The sequence below is a fragment of the Manis pentadactyla genome, chromosome 7, assembly GCF_030020395.1.
Source record: "Manis pentadactyla isolate mManPen7 chromosome 7, mManPen7.hap1, whole genome shotgun sequence".
NCBI classification, from domain to species: Eukaryota; Metazoa; Chordata; class Mammalia; order Pholidota; family Manidae; genus Manis; species Manis pentadactyla.
In genome coordinates, this window is record NC_080025.1 from 57,362,173 (window position 1) to 57,383,077 (window position 20,905).

General features: G+C 41.8%; 1 long non-coding RNA gene across 3 annotated transcripts; it reads right to left on the reverse strand.

The window, feature by feature from the left end:
* Window positions 1-1,003: 1,003 nt before the first annotated feature.
* LOC118916000 (uncharacterized) lies at window positions 1,004-16,475 on the reverse strand. Of its 3 annotated transcripts, XR_008998459.1 has the most exons (7): window positions 15,908-16,475; window positions 13,789-15,748; window positions 13,234-13,326; window positions 9,731-9,923; window positions 8,837-8,998; window positions 2,259-2,373; window positions 1,004-1,059 (listed from the first exon to the last, which is right to left on the reverse strand). It is a non-coding gene; the product is annotated as an uncharacterized LOC118916000 (long non-coding RNA). The 3 variants fall into 3 exon arrangements; XR_005026256.2 differs by lacking the exons at window positions 8,837-8,998; window positions 9,731-9,923; window positions 13,234-13,326; window positions 13,789-15,748; window positions 15,908-16,475 and adding an exon at window positions 5,415-5,566; XR_008998460.1 differs by lacking the exons at window positions 8,837-8,998; window positions 9,731-9,923; window positions 13,234-13,326; window positions 13,789-15,748; window positions 15,908-16,475 and adding an exon at window positions 5,415-5,566 and having other exon boundaries at window positions 2,259-3,161.
* Between the last annotated feature and the right edge of the window lie 4,430 nt (window positions 16,476-20,905).

Here is a 20,905-nt window from a genome sequence, read left to right on the forward strand (position 1 = left end):
CAAATGCTGGGCATAGAAGCCACAGGGCATAAATATGCAAAGAAATAAAAAGCTAACCATTTCAAACAATAAGGCTTCTCTCTCACTTACCAACTTAACATTTCCCTGTATGGCCCCGGAAGATGACTGGTTAGCCAGAGACGGGTAAGATTCCTCAAGGGAGGAACAACCTAAGACAGGCACAGTCGCAGGGGGGTCATCAGGTGAGAAATTGGGGATCAACAGAGGTGAGGCTTAGAACCTCACCCTCCCTGTTCTGAGAGAAATCTTCTGCATATGTGGATGTTTTATTGCCCTTGTCTAGCTTGGATTAACACATAGTCTACAGGCACACACCTGATCATCTACATTTGCTCTCTTACAACACTAAACTATGTTTTCTACCTTTATGTTGTATCTACCTACCACTTCAGCATTTTATTAAAAATAATAAAGAGAGAAATGTGGTATCCACATATAAATCAAGTATAAAAATCAAATGTGTATTCATATTTGAACTGACTGTTTATAGTTCATAATGCATGAGCAAAACCAAAAGTTTCTGTGATGACTGCCCTTGTACTGTTCACCATGTAACTTATTCACTATGTAAGAATTTGTTCTCCATGTAAGAACTTGTTCGTTATGCTTCAGAAGATTGGAGACTGACGAAAATTAGGCTTGGGGTGGATTAATGATTGTGCATTGAGCATTGACTCCCCTATACAGAATTTTATTGTTGTTAACAACCATTTGATCAATAAATATGAGAGATGCCCTAACAACAACAACCAAAAAAAAGTACACACTTCCAATTGTAAAATAAATAAGCAACCGGGATGTAATGTATAGCATAAGGAATATAGTCAAAATATTGTAACAACTTGGTATGGTGATAGCTGGTACCTAGAATTATCATGTATATAAATGTTGAATCACTGTGTTGTACACCTGAAACTAATGTAATGTAATACTGTGTGTCAACTACCCTTCAATAAAAAATAATTATCTAAAAAAAATAAAATAAAATAAGGTGCAAAGCAGACATTTTGAGTTTCCCTCAGATCTTCATAGTGATCCCTAGAAATAAAGTAGAGAAAAATATGTTTTGTTCAGAAATGTCCACTGAAAAAGTTTTATTAAAAAAAATGAGGCTTTTTAATTTTTTAAAAAGAAAATTTGCTTGAAAAATTCTTGCTGGGCTTCTGCCAATCTTTGCTCTTAGCACCCAGTGAGCCTGACACTTTAAAAATATCAAGGCCTAAAGGAACTCATGGTATTGATTTTAGCAAGAGATGGCGATCAATCACTAAGCGGCTCCAGCTCCTCCACATGCCTCCCGAGTCCTCCCTGCCGTGGGCCCCCGTCTCTGCCAGTGGATCCTACCAGACGCAGGACGAGCTTGACCTCCCTGATTCTGCCCGTAAGCGGCTGGGTGCTGGGGCTTCTCCCCGCTCCAGCAACCACATCCTGCATTAAGAGGATCCCCCAAAGCAAAGGCAGCCCCAACACTCCCCCAAAGAGCTATTTCCCCAAATTGCATGCTCTTGGCTTCAGCATCCCAGGACCTCGATTTCCTGGCTCAAAGCTCAAGCAAATCCGAAGCAGTGCCCTGCTGTGCTTCGCGTCTGAGAAGGCCGTCCTGTCACTCCGCACAGCCCTCCCACTTCCAGAAGACGCAGTAACCTCCACTGTGCACATGGAAATCCAAGGCCCGTGGGCTTCCACTCAGTGACCCAGACTTGATCTGGGGGAACAGGTTCCAGGCACCAGGACTGCCCCTGGCTGGAAGATTTTGACAAAGAGCCCTGCATTTCCACACATTGCCACTTGGCCTTTACATAGTTTCTCTATTGTTTTGTGTTCACTCCCTCAAGCTGTGTGATTTCAAAAAGAAACTTCTTGTCACTATTTGAACGTCACTCAGCTGGCATAGGCACAATCCAGAGACGGAAGCAAAGCGCGAGGAGCCTCTTTCTGTGTCCCCCTGACCTCCACCACCTTATAGCAGAACCTGGCTGGGGGCCAAGGGGTTAACAGGAAACCTCTGGAAGACAGACATGTGCATTTTTTCCACTTCATCTGATGTAAGGTCTTATTTCATTCTGTTTTGACATCGTAAGAGTAATGCACATTAGAAATGCTATCATTTTATTAAAGCATATTTGGAAATGTTTCCTCAGTAAAGAGAACAGTTTGATTTAAGTCCAGAGGCTTTGCCATAATAGGCTAAGTGATTGTGAATCAATTAACCCCTTAAGCATTTATTGAACTCTCACGGTGGTGCTGTGATCTCATTCCTGTTGTCACATTATCTGTGGATACTTGTTTCAAGAGATTCTTCTAGATATGTTTTGTTTCCTTTCCAGTGCATTGGATTGCTTGCCTCAAACACTTCAGATGTTGCAAACATAAAATAAAAAAGTAATACAGTTAGTGTAGAAAATTGGAAAATAGGAGAAAATATAAGCAAAAAATAAATCTTATCATCACAGACAACCTCCTTTAACTTTTTAGTTTATTTTCTTCCAGGTTCTCTCTCCAACTTTTTTTTAAAATGTGTTTTTAGAAAATAGCCTCATATTTACAGGTTTTCTATCCTGATTTTTTTCATTTAATGTAGCACAAATGTTTCTTGTTTTATTAAAAATTTAGAAAAACACATTTAATGTTTGCATAATATTCCATCATGTTATTACACTGTAACTTATTTACCTATAATCCTTATCCTTTAATGCAAATGCTTGTTTTTTAAATTAAAAAAATGTATTGAATGCCACTCTCAGTCAGGGGTCATGCGGTGTTGGATACCTGTGTACTTTAAAAATTTTTAGCTTTATGAACTTCAGAGTGTTGAGTATATTTTCCTTACATCTTTGTGTACAGCTTTAGTTATTTTATTAGGGTAAACTTCTTCAAAGGTCATTGTTCGATAAAAAAGGATCAGCACATGTTTTGAGCCAACTTATATTTGAAAATTTTCAAACCTAGAGAGAAGTAGAATAGTTTAATAAGCATTTTGTTTAGATTCACCAATTGTGAATAGTTTGCTTATTTTTTCTCTCTCTCCACACATAAACACATACACACACACACAGAGAATCTTTTCCTTGAACAAATCTAACCTTTGGAAAGTAACTTGCAGATGTCATGACATTATACTCACTCCTAAACACTTCAGCCTGTATCACCAAAGAAAGAATAGTCTCATATATTCTCATGCAATCATGGTACTTTTATCATGTCCCAGAAAGTTACCATTTATGCAGTAACATTAACCAATATATAGTGCACTGATTTTTCCCCAACTAATGTCCAACTGGCCCCCTAATGTCCTCTACAAATGTTAGTTTTTACAATGTTGTTTTGTTTGTGCCCTTGGTTATCATATCTTGTTCCTCCCTCACCCCCAGGTTTAGTGTAGTAGAATTTACACTGAGTAAAATGCACTCTTTCTAGGTGTAGAATTCTATAAATTTTAACAAATTTATATAGTAATGAAACTACTTTGTTGGTAGTTTCAAGGTATAGAATATTTCCATTATGGCAAAGAGTTCCCTATAGCTTATAAATCAGTCTCCTTTCCTGGAAACCACTGATTTGATTTCTATTCCTAAGTCTTTGCCTTTTCCAGAATGTCATATAAAAGGACCCATACAGGATGTAGCCTTTTGAGTTTGACTTATTTCAATTAGCATAAAGCTTTGGGAGTTATCTATGTCCCTGCCTGTATCAGTAGTTCATTCATTTTGATCACTGAGTAGCATCTATCACACAGATGTAACACGATTTGTTCATCCGTTTGCCAGTTGATGGACATTTGACATGTTTCCAGTTTTTGGCATGATGAATAAAGCTGCTGTAAACATTTGTATGTGGGGATTTGTGCACTTAAGTTCTTTTAGGTAAATATATAGGGGTGGGATTTCTGGGTCCAATATTAAGTGTGTGTTTAGTTTTATAAAAGATGACCAAACTGTTTTTCAAAGTGGCTGCACCATTTGCTTTCCCCTCAGGTGTGTATGAGAGTTCCAGTTGCTCTGTATCCTAGTCAACACTTGATTTTGTCTTTTTGTAAGGTTTGTCATGGATCTTGTAATTTCAATTGGCATTTCCCTAATGAAGTTTGCCATCTTCTCATATTTTTATTTTCTATCCATTCCTCTTCTTTGGTAGAGTGTCTGGATGTCTATTCAAAACTTTTGCCCATAGAGGTTGTTTGTTTTCTTAATATTGGGTTTTGAGAACTCTTTATATACTCTGGGCATAAGTTCTTTATCAGTTATGGGTTTTTCAAATATGTCTTCCCATTCTGTGGCTTGCCTTCTCATTTTCTCAATACAGTAGTTCCTCCTTATCTGTAGAAGATATGTTCGAAGACCCCCAGTGGATGTCTGAGACCATGCATATCACCAAACCCTATATATTGTTTTTTCTTATACACACATACCTATGATAAAGTTTAATTTATAAATTAGGCACAGTAAAAGAGTAACAACAATAACAAAAACAGGACAATTATGATGGTATGTTGTCATAAAAGTTACATGAATGTGGTTTCTCTCTCTCAAAATATCTTATTGTACTGTATTTACCTTCTTGTGAGGATGTGAGATGATAAAATGCGACTTAAGGTCACAAAGGTTTTCTCCTGTTTTCTTCTAGTGGTTTTATAATTTTAGGTTTTACATTTAGAACTATCCACATCAAGCTAAATTTTCATTCTGTATGAGGAGTGAGTCAATGTTTATTGTTTTGAATATAAATGTCCAGTTATTCCAGGGTTGTTCTTTGAAGAGTATTCTTCCTCCATTGGACTAATCTACTTTATAAACAAAAGTATATAAGAGCAAAGATTATGTAAGTAGTGCTATTGACTATGAACTATTAGATTTCATAGTATATATAGGAACTGATTGAGGCTTTGGCTGATGAAGGCTATGAGTGCAATACTAAGGGCCCAAGGATACAGTCTTCAAGGTGCTCATTTGCTTGATAAAGAGTTTGGATAAAAAGGGCATTTAACTGCCTTCCCTTCCTCCCATACTAGAATTTAATGTTATGTAACAAAATTAATAAGCCTTTATATAACTCTTGTTTCTTCAAAATATTTGTGCTGTTATTCTGGTTTTATAGATCAAAAGAAATTTAAGATACAGAAAATGCTAATTTTTCATACTTATTAGTTTTTAAGGAAAACTTTATGTTCATAAGCTCTCTTTGCACTTCACCATATACCCCTGGGGCCTCCAGTTTATTCTCTGTACAGTAAGGGATAATTACATGAAAACAAAATGCAAACTCATTTTGATTTTTTTTCCAGTTGTTTTTTTTCCCCAGGGACTTTCTTGTTGCCATTCAATCACAAGTAAATTCTGTATTCTTGTTCAGTGTTTATGCATGCCTTAATGTGAAAAATAATAGTTTAAATATACCATGAAGGGACAAGAGATTTCCTTCCTGCTCCGTTGTTTAGCAGATGAAATGCTGGTGCTGAGTCTGCCAGTTTCCAAAAATTGGGCTGAATCACAAAAAGCTGTCTCTGCATTGCAGGTTCAATATTCAGGCCCTTCTTCTTTCTGACTTGTTAGCTCCGTAACTCAAGAATCCAGGCTAGCATAAATGTGTGGTTGTCAATGGCATCAGTGATTATCACTTTTCTACCACCAATGTGAGAGTAGTTCTGATGAGAGATGCCCCTAACTCTCCCCAGGGCATGGCCAGGTGCAGCGTCTATGCTCTCGTTAGTCCCCACCAGTGAACACAGTCTCAGTGAATGCACTGAATTGGGAGGCTAACGACTCGGGCATGCGGCGGACTGAAGGTGTCTCTGACGCTCTCTGTAATTATTCATTCCATAATATTTCAAAGCCCTCCATGGAGCCAAGGGAAGGGGTTAAACAAAGAACAAGAGAGGTGTCCTACTGTCCTGGAGCTCAAGGCCTGGTGGGGGAAGCAGGTCATGGTGCCCGCTGCCCCTCATACATGGGGGGCTCTGAAGCCTGGGAGCCCCCCGGTCAGTCCTTCCATGGTCCTCACAGCGATCGGTGAGGAAAGGTGGTTAATGATGGACCTCATTTTGCAACAAATGCAGTAAATCTCATCACAAGTGCGTGAGCCAAAGGTCTCCAGTGATAAATCATCTTCCTGATCCATTGTCTTCACCAATTCCCAAGCCCATCTTCATTCCAACGACCTTCTCATCTGCAGTGAACACATTTCATTTTGCCTTGCGATTGTTGATTGAGTGTTAAGCATCTGCTAAAACAAACCAGATCCCACTCTTCATCGTTTGAATGAACAATAAATTCATCCCCCTTATCCAAGTGATGTCTGTTATTTTTCCTCCTTGAAGAAAAACAGCGATTTGACCACAAACTGGAAAACCCAGACCAGTGCCTGCTTCCAGCATAGTCAGCTAGTATCCATGGAGCACAACAAACACTAAAGGCCACTTCCTGCTTTATTAACATTTGAACAAAAATTAACAATAAATTACTATCTCTTTTATTCAATGTGTTTTTACCATTCCACTCAACACTGCATTGGTTATTAACGATTTCCGCTACAAACAGCACTCTGACTAGCAACAGCTTAGCTTAGGATATATTTGACCCACAGCACAAGAATTTAGGAATTCAGGAGGCGGCCATGTAGAGCTGGTACAGGGGCCCCAGAAACAGCCATTCCACAGGACCCTCTTTGCACTCCGTGCCTTACAGCAGCCCTCCTTGTCTGCTTGCCGTCTCCTGTCACAGGGTAACCCATGTTGTCTGGCAGCGGGAAGGAGGCAGACAAGGAGGAGGGCGTGGGAAGGGGCCTCAGAGCAGCTACTTCCAGGGAGAGAAGGGGAGCGCTGGGGAGTTTACCCCGCAGGATCAGACCTTAACCAATAGCAGCTGAAGTCTTCATTTCTGCTTCACTGATAGGAAGGACTTTGATGTGGGCGCCGCTCAGACCCCAGCTTCCCTGGGGGGTGAAGCCAAAGCTGCGCTCTGGCGCCTCTGCCTGACGTTTACCCTCACTTGCTGTCCCTGCCCTCCCGGTCCTGTCTCCTCATTCCTCTACCAGTTCTCCTGGGATCACTTAATAAATGACTCCATATATCTGCATCTCAGGGGTGCTTCTCAGGAACCCAAACTAAGTATCAGATGTCATCATTTTAACCCTATCAGGGCATCCAAATGTACAATTTTTTCCCTAGTCAATCCAGCAATTACTAAAAAAGTACTCACACATGGTTGAAAATTTCTGCGCCATATCTAACCCTCAGGTGCTTTGTGGCATAATTAGTGTTTATAGATATCATCATAATAAGCATTGTGAACACAGATCAATATAGTATGACCAACTGCAAGTAAAGACTGGAGTTAAACTCCATACTGACAGGGTGGGGCTTTACCGACTTTTCTCCTGTAATGTGAATTTCACCATTCAAGTGGTTTCTGAAACTAAGCTTGATGGAAGAGTCAAGTGAAGAAAAATAGTCATAGATTTCCTCAAAAGTTTGCAAGTTGGCTATTCAATATCTCATTATGACCTTGGTTTTATGCAATGTATTGGTTTCTTGAACAGGAGAAAATAAGATTTAAGCATATTTGCTCTGCCACAGTTATAATATTCATCCTTGAAATAACTTTCTAAGAACAAACACCAATACCTTTTACTTCACCTGATGTCACTAATTTCTGGTATGCTGGCTATGCTTGAACCGACTTCTGCTATGTCAAGTTCAAGGTCAGAAGCCTCAGACACAGAGGTGCATCTGTCTCAATCCTCAGTGATTCCAGAAAGCTCTACATATCTTCATTATGTGGTCTGTTTTAGCTCATTTCAAGCTTAGGCTTCTACCTTCCTATTTAGAAAGTAACGTGTTTCATGTTCCCAGTTGAAAATACAATTCTTTTAAATCATAATGCCTTAACCGGGCAAATGGAGAACAGCAGTAACTCAGGAGGAGACGGTTTCACCGTCCTTTCTGTCATGGGAATTCATTGCGGCTGGAACCACTGCAGTTTATCAAAGGCTGCATTTTGATAAAAAAGTGTTCAAGCCAACACAATGTCGGGAAGGTAAAGGGGCTTCTGCAGGCCAATTTTACTTTATGTCATCAAATCCTGGCTTAGGAAGCAACACATGCATGTGGGAAATGGCTTCCAGTTCAAAATTTTGCACTGAGGACATGTTTTTACTTCCTTAAAATAGACCTCCAGTCACAGTAAAAACAAAAAAACAAAAAAACACAACAGGGAATAAATTCATGAAAATATTATTATACCTTGGAGTAGCAAATGAAGAATGATGGGAACTCATAAAACCCATAAAAAAAATTAGTATGCTAATTTTATCAGGGAACTCTCCATGGCTGACCCTTAGCTAAGCCTTGTTTTTCTGTAAACAAAGCATTTACAAGGAGGTGGACTGATCATCAGGAACCAGTGGCATTTTCTGAATTTAACACCAGCTCATCAACACAATCTCATTGCTCCCCAAACCTCAGCTCTCAGTTCAAGGTGGGCCGTGAGCCACACATTGGCCATTGGCCTCCCTCTAGGGGGGAACACATTGAACTGATAGGGAAAGATTACCAGCAGGAATACATTCAGAGGATATTTGGTGGGTCAGAACTTGGAAACTTCTGGACAACCCCAGCTGGAGGGGCTCCCCTTAGGACATGCACCCAGGAACTGGAATCCAGGAGCGATCAGTCTTCCCGGTGGATAGCATGCAGGCCAATGGTGGAAAGAGCTGGAGTAAAAGTGCTATCTATTTAGGACTGTCTGTACTTGGGGTTGACCCTGCTTCCACCATGAGCCATGCCGTGTATCCCCCAAAACACAAGACTAAGATTCCCCACCTTAAGGAAACTGCATCACCAGCATGGAGAAACCCAGTTTTGACCTCTTCTTCAGCACCCACTGTGCAATAGGCATGTGCTAAGCCCCAGCAGATATGAGAAGCTGATTCTCGCAGCTCCTGCTTCGTCCATGCTGCTCTCTGGACACCCTGCCAGGGCTCCCTGAAGCAGGTTTGGCAACGAGCAGCCACCTTCTACCCTCTGGAGTTCAGACTGGTAAGTCACTGACACTCGGTGAGAATTCTCCCAGCACTGTCTATTTCTAACGTGAACCAATTGGGCCATCTATTGGATACCTTTTTAACTACTGTCAGTGCCCCAATGAGCTCACTGTCCAAATTTACATGCAGCAGTGGGTTCCAGGGCCATGCCAATCAGCAAATTTCAGAAAACTCAACTTACTTTAGAAAAAAGAGGCTTGTGCTCTGCCCATCTGTTTTGGGGGAACCAAAAACATCCCTGTGGGTAAAATTATAATATTTCCAGAATATCTCACCTGGCTTAAGTAGATCTGCATATCAATAGGCATTCAGAGGTAGAAAGAAGTATGGCTTTAGTGCATTTGCATCATTCCTCAGGGGTGGAGAGAAGTTCATCTCCATGTCAATGGGTAATTACCTGGGCAACCCAGAGTGAGTCTGAACCTGAGAGTTTAAAGGGAGGGGCCGACTTGCTTGCTTGCTTGCTTGCTTCTTCAGGAGCAGAGGGGAGAGACCTCCCAGGACTGCAGTTTGTAAGCAATAAACAGGTTTTGAACTTTATTTCTCCCTTTGACTGATTTTGGTTTTTAGAGGTATTTTGCCCCGGAATTTCCTCTCTCCGGACTTACAATCTCACTATGCAAATAATGACTAACCAGGAACTTGAACAAGTAGTTATGCTGTTAGACTCCACTTGGATCGGCTTCTTACATTTGGAACTCCTTCCAAGGCAGCGCACCGGTCTGCTCCGTCATCCTTACTGAGCCTGCGGTGCGGGGCAGGTGGTGAGTTCTGCTGGGCACTCACAGCTCACAGCCTGCTTGGTTTGTGGAGGGCCTCTGACCAGAGTCTGGGTGTCTTAGGGCGAATCCAGATGGAAGAAAGACCTATACTTAAAAAAAATTTTTTTTATTAAGCTATCATTGATACACACTCTTATGAAGGTTTCACATGAGAAACAATGTGGTTACTACATTCCCCCATGTTATCAAGTCTCCCCCATACCCCACTGAAGTCACTGTCCTTCAGGGTAATGAGACCTATACATTTTTAGTGACGTCTTTTTATCTAAGGAAGACTCCAAGTCCCCATTGCTAAAACTACGACAAATCCACAAGCTTGGTGTGCGTCCCAGGCGGCCACCCCTGGGGGGAATTCCCTGCGCCTCACCCTCCCTTACCAGGGCTGGTTTCCAGATAGCCTGCGGCTCATCCTCTTTACCCTCCAGGGTTCTTAGCATCCTGAAGGCTAATGGGGGTCTAAATAGCCCAAGGAATGTGCCAGAAGGTGCTAGAAAAGGAAATGGTTTTGTTGTTTGGGTTGTTTTGTTTATTTTCTGAATGAGGGAAAGTCTGGTGTGTCTGGCGTCTGTGCATCAGGGGATGGCCCAGGGGTGTGCCGATCAGAAGAGAGGAGGCGGGTTGGAGGGGTGGTCCAGGGGTGTGATGGTCAGGAGAGAGGAGGCGGGTTGGAGGGGTGGTCCGGGGTGTGTGTGGAGTCCCCCGCAGAGGAGCAGAGAGAAGATTCCTGTATGGGAACAGGAAGAGAGGAGAGGGATGGGGCCTCCAGGCACAGGGCGGTTGTGGAAACTAAACCACAGAAGGGCTGGCTCTCCGGGGGCCTTCCAGAAGCCGCATTTCCCTCTGATCCTAAACTGGGAGTGTTTGGCTGTGATTCTAGCTTCGGCCTCCTGGGTTCTAACAAGTGCAGACTCTCCCCTGTATTTCATTCTGCCAGTGGGTAGGGAGGCAGTGGCACTGTGGTGCAAACACCACTTTGTTTTTTTTTTATAGTAAGTAAAATTTCCATTAGGATAAACTTATAAAAGCTACTAGGAACATTATAGACGACTGAAAATGGGTGTATTTTGATAAGCAATTGGAAGGATGGAGCTGTCATTCCCAAGGTGTGGGAAATTATGGGTCAAGCAAATTGGTGGGCAGAGGGGAGGAATGGAAATTCAGTCGGGGGAAATTTAGAAAATGTATAATAACAACAAAAATCTCCACATTAAAAGAAAAGCCAAACAACCCAAAATTAAAATAAGGAAAGAATTCTAACAGGCAATTAATTAATAAAGAAGTATGAATGGGCAGCCAAGCAAGGGGGAAAAATGTAGCCTCATAATCAGAAAAAAAATCATATAGAACATTAACGGCATGCATTTCTTTCCAATCAGATTGGCCAAGATAAAATAAAAGACAATATCAGGTGCTAGTGAGGATGTGGTTCCCTGGGCAACCAGGAAATGTTTTGGAAACTAGTTAGGTTACTAACTTGCATGGGATAAATTGTCTTCACATCAATTTAGGTTTTTAGGTTTTACTGAACTCTTGTGAGCTACCTTTCTAAGGAAAATTTTCTTTCAGTTGGTTGCTCTGTTAGATACAGGCTACTTCTAGACTAGAAAGTTAAACTGAATTTTGAAAACAAATACTAATACTTTCCTCCCTTTGCCAAATTTGATCCCATTGAACAAGCCATTGAAATATCAGAGGAATTCAGGGGCAAGAAAAGTAGCAGGGTTGATACTGTTCATTACAGTCCTGAAATAACAGGTTCTTGACCTTTGAACAAGTGTTCAAGAGGGCATGGAAACAAAGTTTAGGGGTTAAGTCCGGAAGAAATTACTTTCTATTGCTGCCATTGTAGTTAATTTTGACCCTGAGGATGGTGGGTGTCTAATCATTAAGTATAGATAGCCCCTCCTAAATGCATTGGAAAAGATTCTGAATTACCCAGTTCTACATAAACCACAGTCACTAGATGTGTAGCTAATTGTCCTGATGGAGACATGGCTCTGCCAGCTTTAAAAAGCCAGTGCACGCAGACACCATCCCTCACTCGGACTGTAAGGTCTGGGATAGCAGGACTAGATCTATTTCATCTCTGAATCTCTAGACCTAATATAGTGCCTTACATAGAGAAATCACACAAACGCACAGAGAAGTTGCTCAACTAATTCCTGATAAACAAATGGATCAGGTGAGTAGGTGGAGGGATGGATGAGAGGACAGATAGACAGTTACCAACAAGAAACAAAACTGAGTTTTCACTGCACAGCAAAGTCTGTTCCAAGCCCAAGGAAAAACCTGTCTCCAAAGAAGCCTTGGTAGACATGCGGCCAGAAAAAAGACCCAGTGAAGTAACCAATTCTGAAGACATTTCAGAGCCAGTTGCTTATGGGAAAAGCTCAAGCTTAAAGATATGTCTGTCTTAGAGGTGTTTCTGTGAACTGGTTCTTTCCTGATTTTGCAGATTTGATTACGAAGGAGGGCTTTCTTATTTTTAAATAGCTGGATAAAATAAAAAGATTTTGTTTGACTACTCAAATTCCTAACTTTGCTTTTGTAAAAATGCTAGCAAAGAAAGACTCATTTTAATTCTTAGGATTTTATAAGGAAGGCAAGCTGAATTTGTGGGTTATTTTGAATTAAATGACATTTCTTTCTTGGTCTTATTAGTTAAATGATGCATCGAGTGCCCTATCTCTATGAGGCAAATTCAGACGAAGGGCTGTGTGAAATCGCTCACCACATCATTAGCCACGTGTGCTTTGCTCACTGCCTGTGCTGATACTCCCAGGGCACAAGTGATAAATAGGCGAGCGACTTCTGTGTATGTCCCACTTCTCTGAGATTTATAGCTCTGCACCTTCTGTGGAAATTTGTGGAGCAAAGTCTCTCCAAACTTTGCAAAATCAAATTTTTATGTCAATGTGAACACAAAGAAACTGAAATTAAAATAAATTGGCAGCTTCAGTTCCTTGCCTCCTATTACGAAAAGAATGGTTTTGCAAAGGAAAATGATGTATTAAAGACAAAATAAGATATTCTTCTCTTGGCTGTCTCTGGCCTTGGAAATTGTTTGTTTGATAGAGGAGCGTGGAAGGAACTTGAAAAACTCTGACTAAAGAGAAAAATGGACTGGCTCGATGCTTTGCAAAGGGTGAAGTCAACACTTGTTCATTAGATTTTCAAGTATTTGGGGTTGAATCTTTTAAACAAATGATTTTTAAAACAAAATTTTAGCCTGTTTGTAGTTACATAACTTTCAGAAATGAAATTTTCTCTCCTCACATTAGGGATGTCAGTGGGTCATAACCAGGGGGCCAGCTGGAGAGCAGAGGAGGTGATGGTGTTAAACACCGGCCCCCAGCCCTGAGGGATCTTGCTGCCGATGAGGTGGTAGCCATACCTGGAGACATTCCTGGCTGTTGCAACCTGAGTGCGGGAACTGCTATCAGTGTCTCATGGGCAGAGAGCAGGTAGCTCCACAGGAAGGAATTTCCTGCCAACATATCAGTAGGGCAAAGGTAAGGATGTGTGGTGTAAAGGCTCTTGGTAGAGCTGAAGGCCAGGGCTGGGAGGAGCTTCTGTTGCCAGAGCCAGGAAGAGGGGTTCCCAATCTCCCCCTTCTGGGTGGGAAGGTCAAAGCTGGTCATCTCCAAGGAGTGCGGCCAGCACATGGAGTCAGCAATCAGCACATGTTTCAATGTACATTTTTGGTCGCCAACCCAAACATGACACCACTAAATTAAAATTAATCTTCACCAAATTGTGCTTTCCCTGATACAAATAATTTTAAGGAATGTGAAAACTATGCCTCTCTTGCTAAATGGGAAGGAGCCAGATATGTTCTAAATAGCTCTTGATTGTATTAAAATAAATTTTAATAAAATCATTAATAATATCCTGTTTAAAAAGCAAAATATTCTACACATAAGAGACATTTTTAAAGTGATATACTTACAAAAAAATCATGAGATGATTACAAGCCCTGAAGTGTTCCCGGAGACTATCTATTCTTGAAAATGAGATCAATGAGTGAAGACAGGTGGGAACAGAGAGATGCTGAGGGGCTTGGTGAGTAGAGGGGCTCATTGTATCCAGTCTGGGCCACGGTTCCATCCACCCTTTCCTCTGCACCACACACTCCCGTCCCCACCGAGCCTGCTGTCAAAACACCCATATGCCATTTGCTTATTGAAGACATTGTATCTGCTATGACCAAAGACTTTTCCAATATAGATACTCTTTAGAAACATAACTTTTGGAAAAAATAAGATGTTTAGCATTCAACCTAAACCAGAAAATGCCTACTGCTTATCAATCTCCTTACTTACTTACAGTGAACTCACTTCACTTTATATCCCTTGTAAGGAGTCCCTCTGTGTACTGAATTTTCTTTTTATTACACCAGATAAAAAATGGTAGCTTCTGCCTCCAGACTGTTGTTCACAAGAACTACCTCCTCTTCTATGCAATTCTTCAAATTGCATGAGGGAAATACTCTAAAATTAATAAACTGCGTCAAACATAAGACCTCCTTAATTGCAGCTAATGAGTGCAGCGTTCATGCATCAGCCTTTCATCTTGTCAGAGGCAGTGGAGCCCTGACTACACAGGACCTGCAAGATAACTTCATCTGTGCTTCTGCTTATTGCTCATCATTAACAATTTATAAAATATACCCATGCTTGGAGCCAGAATAATGTTCAGTGACTGGCAAGTCATTACCAGGGTCAAGTATGATCATTGTAACTGGAATATTGCGTGATATGCTGCTAAGGTGTTCCCTTCGAGGAGCAGACAGCGAAGATGAGGGTTGGGTTGTCCTGAGTCCCCACAAGTGGAGAAATTATTTAACTGCCATAAAGCTGTCCATCTTTCTCCTTTCTTTCCTTCAGTCTTTAAAAGGAATATTATACACTGCTATGAATACTATGCTGTAGATACATACTACACACTGTGCTATATACATATACTGTGTACTATGTATACATACTACACACAATGCTATATACACTTACTGTACACCATGCTATAAACACTATGCTATATGCACTTATTACCTACACAGTATATGCTACATTCTCTGTAGGGCACTGTGCTACATACACACTGTAAATACTATGCTGTATACACATACTGTACATTGTACAATGTATACATACTATATACCATATTAGATATACTATGTATATACTATATGCTATATATTCACTGTGCTACATACAAATGTTATACAATATGCTATAGACACATACTACACACTGTATGATATAAATCTACTATGTACTATATACACGTTTTATACACTATGCTAAATACACTTAGTGTACATTGAGCTACATATACATCCTATACACTGGTTCTATACACACCCACTCTACATGCATATTACACACTATATTACACACTCCTACTATACACTCTTATACACTGTACACTACATCACTAGGCTAACTAATATGCCAGGAAATCCTGATTCCGGTTTTGCATTTTCTCATGTTTGATGCTGTGGTGGACTAAAACACAGCTCCAGTCCCCAGGGTTCAAATTTGAAGTCTAAGAGAGTCTCTTATTCAGGGTCACCCAGCTCTCTTTAAATTCCTGCTTTTTTCATTGTCCTTAAATGCAGTTACTGGAAGATTCCAATTGTGTCCTGCAGCATAAACTTAGACTCACAAACAAGCCGAGTCTGACTTCCCTCATTCCTACCCCTGCCCACAGGTTTACTCAGCCCTTTTTGTAACAGAGTTGTCCTTTCTTTCCAGAGGTGCTTGCTTCTTGTTTATTTGTATAAACTGAATTTTGTTAATCCATTTTTTCCCTCCTCTTTACCATCACTGCTGAGGAAAGGAAGGACTTTGCACTGCGTGGGACAGCCTGCAGGGTACCGAGCAGGTCTGTCTATTACGACAGTCCACCTCCCTCAGCCCTCGTCCTTCCCTTCTGCCCCTCCCCATCCCTCTCCATCCCACCCACCCCCCAAGCTCTCCATTCATCCTACAGCTACTTTGAGTCCCATGAAACTCAAACCAGAAATGATAAACTACAAAATCTCTTAATTGACTTCAGACACCGACTGTTGAGCTAACTAATGTTCTTCGGCCCGTTTGTAAAGTGTTGTGCCTGACCCCAGGGCAGGTCCAGGTTTGGTGGGTCATGAAGCTAATACACTTTGGGCTACTTCTTTAAAAAAGAGAATGCAGAATTATAAAGACAAAAATTTTTATGACAGTAAATCTTTATTTTAAATGATGCTACACAACACATTACAAAATTTTAAAAGCTGAAAAATCTGCAAGCATTACAAGATTCAGAAAAGTAATATATTTTCCTACATATTTGCCTGCATACTTTGGCATCTTTTCATACAAAAATAATCTGGCAATCATTTTCTATAAAGCAATGCTGCCTAGTGAAAATATAATGTGAACCCCGAATTGCAAATTTCAGTTTCCTAGTAGTCACATTTAAAAGGGCAAAAAATGAAGAGGGGAGAAAAATTTTAATCATATGTTTCACTGAACCCAATATAGCCAAAATATTATACCAAATATTACTAATAAAAATATTAATGAGGCCTTTTGCCTTTTTTCCTTAATAAGTGTTCAAATTCTGGTGTGTGTTTTACACTTCCATCACTTCTCAGTTACACTAGCCACATTTCACGTGCTTTGTGGCCACACACATGGCTGGTCGCTACCATATAAATCTGAGCAGCTTCCTAGAAACACAGTCTAAGATTTAAACAGTCGGTGGGAGTCACAGAGGGTGGCAGAAATGAGTTTGCTGCCCACGAGAGGAGCACAGCTATCTGCCTTTGGGTTAAGGACCAAGGCCCATGTGCGGATCACTGTGTTAAAGACAATTCTCCATGGGTGCCCTAGTATTTTGGCACATCTTCTCAGTAGAATACTTGTTGCCTTTTTTCCTGGACTCTCCTTCCAAGGATGTTTGCACAGCAAATGACCTTGGAAGACAGTGTCTCCCTGTAAGGCAAAGGGCAGATTTGTTTCCTGACCAGGATAATAAAGGTCATGTCTCCCTGCAGGAGGAGGTTGGGGAAGCTTGCTAGTAGTCACTTATAAGATTGGGGGGATTCCCAACCATATATGGTCAATTAATATAAGATAAAGGAGCCATGGACATACAATGGGGAAATGACAGCCTCTTCAACAGCTGGTGTTTGCAAAACTGGACAGCTACATGTAAGAGAATGATACTGGATCATTGTCTAACCCCATACACAAAAGTAAATTCAAAATGGATTAAAGACTTGAATGTAAGTCATGAAACCATAAAACACTTAGAAGACAACATAGGCAAACATCTCCTGAATATAAGCATGAGCAACTTCTTCCTGAACCCACATCCTCGAGAAAGGGAAACAAGAGCAAAAATGAACTCATGGGACTATATCAAACTAAAATGTTTTTGTATGGTAAAGGACATCATCAACAAAACAAAAAGGCATCCAATAGTATGGGAGAATATGTTTGTAAATGACATATCTGACAAGGTTTTAACATCCAAAATATATAAAGAACTTACACACCTCAACACCCAAAAAGCAAATAACCTGATTAACAAATGAGCAGAGGATATGAAGAGACAGTTCTCCAAAGAAGAAATTCAGATGGCCAACAGGCAAATGAAAAGATGCTCCACATCACTAATCATCAGGGAAATGCAAATTAAAACCACACTGAGAATATCACCTCACATCAGTAAGGATGGCCAGCATCGAAAAGACTAAGAACAACAAATTCTGGCGAGGATGTGAAGAAAGTGTAGAACCTGAAGAATCAAGTTAGCATAAGCGCAGCCATCTTAAAGGCTCAAACACCATTTTCTAACCTAGAAGGAGAAAAATTACTAGAACTTTGAAAAACAAGTTAGTCAGCCAGTGTTAATTGTAGTGACCTTTAGTTAGCTAACCTCAATCAGTTAAGCTTATCTTGCTAGAACCACCCTAAACATTCCGAAAGTGATTTTATCTAACCAGACCCCCAGGATGTGGCGTCAGCCGAAAATTTATGTGTCTATGGAAAAACACTGTATTGTGACTGTAGAAAATACTGCCCCTTTGAAAATGCTATAAAAACGTCTGGCTTTGTGTGTTCGGGGTCCTTGTTGAGACCCGCTGTGTGGGGCTAACGCATGGACCCCAGCTAGCTGGCCTCTGAATAAATTCCTCTTGCTTGTTGCATCAAGAGACGCCTTCCGTGAGTGATTTGGGGCGGCATCCTCCTCTGGGAGAATCCAACAAAAGGGGAACACACCTACACTGCTAGTGGGAATGTAAGCTAGTTCAGCCATTGTGGAAAGCAATATGGAGGTTCCTCAAAAAACTAAAAATAGAAATACCGTTTGACCCCGGAATCCCACTCCTTGGAATATACCCAAAGAACACAACTCAGATTCAAAAAGACATATGCACCCCTATGTTTATTCCAGGCTTTGCCTCTTTTTGGTTTGGTGCCCCATTGTCTCTCCTCTTTGGTTTACTAAACTTGACCTTCTTGATTCTCAGCTCTGCTCAGTCCTCTGAGTTTGCAGTGCATCACTGTCTTCAGCTGTATTCCCTCTTCTAGGTCCAGCTCTGCAAATCCCCCCACATATGCTGAGGCATTCCCTAATATTTTCCCTCCAGAGGAGGAAGAGCCAATATTGAAAGATCATTTAACTACTTGGGAATTTTGTGGACATAGACAAATTATATAAGTGATCATTTTGTGTTGAAAACACCATGCTGTAGTGCACAGAGTATCATGAGAAGCAGTAAGGAATTAAGGCAAATGCTAGTAGATGCATGTCCCATTAAGGAGGGTATCAAAATCTCCTTGGAGAACTAGGGATAATATTTTTCTGCTTATGAACGAATGCATGAGCCAAAAAAGGCTGAGAAGCAATGTCTTAGCACAAACTAAGCTATTTTCAAAATTTATATATGAGTATAAATGAAAAGCAGGATGGGAGTCAGGGAGCCAAGCTAGTCTCAGCAGCTACATAGAGGAAAAGCAGGAAAGTGATTTTTTAAATTGAGTCCTTACTATGCCCCAAGCACCATGCTGGGAGTTCACAAATACTAACTCATTATCTTCACAACAGCTGTGGGAGGTAGGAGCAGTTGATGTCCTCCTGTTAGATCGTCCCTGCAGAGCAGTGAGGAAACCACAAGGCTCCTGGGCACTAATGGAGAATCAGTCCTCCACCCAGACCTTCCACTCCAGAGCCCACATCCAGGCATTACCAACACGCCAGACCAGCTGTGAAATCAGGAGTTTTCTTTGTACTTGAGCTGCCCGCCTCGGTTGTACCGTGTTGAGGAAGCTGGTTCGGTATTGTTGGACTAGACTTGGTGACGACCCCATGCTGATGATCCAGGAGGGCCGTTGTTGTAAGAGGCCCACACTGAGGGCCCAAACACATACACCTGTCAGAGAGATGCTTCGCCACGCCAGCAATACCCCCATTAGCACCACTGTGCCACCACGGGCACTCCAAGGCTTCCTGCCCAAGACAGGGACCCACCCTGGCTTCCAGGGAAGGGACGGCGAGGATGCCATTTGCCCTCATGCTCATCTAATGAGAAAGTTCCTGTAGGCATCTGATCCCACACACACAGAGTCACTCAGAACATGCAGCACACAGAGTAACTTAAGAGCAGAGTGGGCGGGAATCACACCCAGCTAGAGAGCAGAGGAGACAAAAACGGCGGCAGCTTCCAAGGGGAAGGGAAAAGAGGGAGGGCCAAGACTGACAGCAGCGAGGACCAGTACTGAAGCACCTCCTGCTGGCTGGTCACGGGCCACGACTCCAGGCCCACCCCCTCACCCTGCCCTGTCCCTCCGCCACCTCCTTCCCTCCTTCCAGCAACTAAAGGCCAATGTGTTTAGTTTTCATGATCAGTGTCAATGCCCTAGGCCGTTGATTAATACTTTAAATATTAGCCCTTAAAGAACTAATACTGAAAATGTGGCAGAAGCACAGACTTCCATCTTCCTGTCATTTACTCCAGAGAGGAATTTCCAGGAGGCACTATCTCTATATGGAAATACAGGTCTAGCTGGCACCTTTTGTCACGTAACTCAGATACTGAAGCTTCTACGCTTACTCTCCTCCTTTGGCAGAAACACCCAGTAGCGAGAACTCTCAGCTCAGATTGTCCTCAGCTTTTCAGCAGGGCCTGCCCCACGGGAGGAGACCTCATCCTCTTCTCTAGAGTGGCGTCAGAGTATCCCACTATTCACCCACTGGAAGAGAAGGGAGGCACTCATAAATTCTTAGATCCTATGTGGCTCCTTTTCTGAAATTAATGGCTCATGTGTAAAAGCACAGTTCAGCCATCAAACTAATTGAAAAGGCATCTTGCAAAGACTTCAAGTGGTAGATTCAAAACCCAGGGCAGCACCTCTCCCCAGTCCCTTCAGTCCCCAGCGCCCTCCCGCTGCAGCTGCTCTCCTGTGGCAACGCCTCCCTCAGGCCCCTGCCCCTTCCTCTTCCCAGTCTGCATCTGGGAGCCCCGGTAGCGTCTCCTCGTCCTCCCCATTGTTCCTACCCCCTCAGGCTTAGTTTCTCTCTATTTCTCCCATTATTGATGATCACCAGAAAGACGACCCTGAAATTGTGTGGTGGAGGAAGTACATTAAAATGAAGGAGGCACACAGAAATCTTGCCCTCTCTGGTCTCAGAGAAAGTGATGTACCAGTAGAGTTGGTTCTTGGAGTTCATTTTGCTTTGAGAAGATTCAGGAAGTTTTTAAAAGCCAAAATTTTTAAAATACCAGTTCCTATGCATTTAAGAAGATTCAGGTTGCCTGTCCTAAATTATTATTGCCCAGAAAATGATGGTGGCATGAGGTTAGTAGGAGAGCACGCCGAAGGGAGGAGACACATCTGCTGGAAGGAGGAAGGGATCTCAGCAAGCCACTTCCTGCACGTAGCACAGAGAGACTGCAGAGCTGCTCGGGGAGCCAGGGGACGGGGAGGCGGTCTCTTGGGGGAGCTCTCGCAGTCCCTGCGCCCTCAGGCTGGATAACTTAACCATCCTGGTTTCAGCAAGACCTAGTCCTTCCT